Below are 2,386 nucleotides of genomic sequence, written 5' to 3'. Positions count from 1 at the left end.
AGTTAAGCTCCTGCCTTCAGTTCAAAGAATGATCTCAAGATCCTGGGATCAATGGAGCCCTGTGTTGGGCTCCCTGCTCAGCGGCGAGTCTGCTTCTCTCTCTCCCTCTGCCTCTCCCCCCGCTTGTGTGTGCTCACACTCTCTCTCTCTCTCAAATGGATAAATAAAATCTTTTTAGAAAAAGAAAGTGTCAATTTTCAAATTTCAGATTTGTAGTTCCTTTAAATGGGAAGAGAGAGGTACAAACCCACAGAGGCTATAGCTACAATTGTAATGTTTTATTTAAAAAAAAATTTCTAAAGCAGAGATTCCCAATTTTCTTGGTTCATAGCACCTTTATTATCTCCATTCTTTTGTGATGCTACCCAAGCTGAAAGAAACGTCTAAAGGTTCCCTTTATTAAGTATTTAGAGTCCAAAAATTTTGATAGTAATGGTTGTGAGGTGTCCAATGTCCCCATGTGTCCCTTGAAAACTAAAAACATACGATGGCATTCCTATGAGTTCCCTGTGGCACACAGTTTGGGAACCACAGATTTTTAAAACAGATCTTGAAAATAATCTAAATTCAACCAAGCTAGTTGATAGATCCATGAAAGTTTGTTGTATTTTCTCTCTACTTTGATGAATTGGGCTGAGTGCTTTGCACAAGTCATTCCATTTTGTCCTCACAAAGGATCCTGTGTTCTCTTTCTGTGTGAGAGGAAACAGAGGTTTAATAAGTTGGAGAAAATTTGCTGTCACACACTTGTAAGTGCTGAGGCCTAGACTGAAGCCAGTCCTCTCTGATTGAAGGCCACCGGGTCATGCGTTAATGGGACAGACCACTACTGAACATGTGTTTCAGGTACTAAACCCTGTCAGCCAAGGGAGAGTGGACATAGCCATTGTCCTTGCACATGTGGTGGGAGACAAACAGGGAAGGAGTGTAAGCACCGGGGAAAACGTGTGCTCAACCCAGTAGTGAGCAGTCAGAAGTCAGGAGGGCGTTGGAGTTGAGTTTGTGCTGAGGCTTGCAAGATAAATACACATTTGTTTATGGGGATCCACCAAAGTACAAAGACAGAGAGATAAGGAACCCTGTGGTCCTTTTAAAAAGCAATGGGTTATGCCCCAATGGCCAGGGCAAATATTAAATTAATTGTAAGCACTGCACCGTGCTCTTACCCCCCTCCCTTGGCCCCCAAAGTGTTAGTGACTTTGACTACTCAGAGTCCAATTCCATTTTATTTCTATCATATCTTCCCATTCCTCCCAAACCAACAATAAAAGCTTTACACTAAAGATACATCTTTTACATGTCGAGTGACAGCTTACTCATTTCTGTATTTCCTAAGACCTCAGCCTATGTCCTGAATATGTTCTAAAGGAAATAGTAATTTTGAATATGTTTTTGAAATCTGGATTGTTTGGTTTCACAAGTATTAAGCCGAAGGAAAAAGGAAAGGCTCAGTGGGTTTTCATATATGCTCTAGCTGTCCTATGAATCCCCTGGGTCTTAGAAATTTACAGAAAGTTACAAGAGTCCCTGCCATCTTGATGTAAACTTCTAATGTTCCAATTGCAAAAGCAAGTGAATGTTCTGAGCAGTCCTGGCTTCAGAGGTCCCTGGGAAATAGAATTCCATTTACACAGCAAGGCTCTGGGTCAAAAATCTGCCTGGGTTAAGTGGTGACTTTCTCTCCTTTGAAATTCATTTGAGTTCTGTTTCCTGCCTGTGTAGTCCTCCCCTTCTTGTGATGACAAACCTTGGCTTACCTTTAGTCTGGGTTTTCTAGGTCTCAACACTAAACTTTAAACTGCTTGTTTTGGGGTGCCTGGGTGACTCAGTCGTTAAGCGTCTGCCTTCGGCTCAGGTCATGATCCCAGGGTCCTGGGATCGAGCCCCGCATCGGGCTCCCTGCTCGGCGGGAAGCCTGCTTCTCCCTCTCCGTCTCCCCCTCCTTGTGTTCCCTCCCTCGCTGTGTCTCTGTCAAATAAATAAAATCTTTAAAAAAAAAATAAAATAAACTGCTTGTTTCTCCTTTTGCTCATGCGGACCATACCACATATTCATTTCCCATTGCTCCTCATACTTGCCTTGTTCCATAACTCAACCTAATTTTTGACCTCTAGCCCTTCGACCAAAGATCTAGTTGACCTTTGACATCTCCATTCTCTGCAAGATACAGTCTGTTTTTCACCTCCTTGTTCCATGTTCCAATCTGCGTATCATCTGCCCTATGCATCTCCAGGTGGTCTCCTAGAAAATAACTGGAGAACAGAACATGATGAACCTATGAAATCAAATAATCCAGAGACCATTCTCTGCTCCCAGGAGATCAGATATGCCCACACTTTGTGGTCTTGGAAAAGGTCATCGCAACTCAATTTCTCTGGTGGGATCC

The 2,386-nt window shown here is 42.8% G+C and overlaps 1 long non-coding RNA gene across 1 annotated transcript; it reads right to left on the bottom strand.

The window, feature by feature from the left end:
• Positions 1–263: 263 nt before the first annotated feature.
• LOC118534816 (uncharacterized) lies at positions 264–2,140 on the bottom strand. The gene is made up of 2 exons (XR_013444935.1): positions 1,758–2,140; positions 264–692 (listed from the first exon to the last, which is right to left on the bottom strand). It is a non-coding gene; the product is annotated as an uncharacterized LOC118534816 (long non-coding RNA).
• Positions 2,141–2,386: the final 246 nt, after the last annotated feature.

Source organism: Halichoerus grypus, unplaced genomic scaffold (genome assembly GCF_964656455.1).
Source record: "Halichoerus grypus unplaced genomic scaffold, mHalGry1.hap1.1 HAP1_SCAFFOLD_116, whole genome shotgun sequence".
In the NCBI taxonomy this organism is placed as follows: Eukaryota; Metazoa; Chordata; class Mammalia; order Carnivora; family Phocidae; genus Halichoerus; species Halichoerus grypus.
The sequence above is the reverse complement of the archived record's forward strand: the minus strand, read 5'-3'. Positions and strand labels throughout refer to the sequence as shown.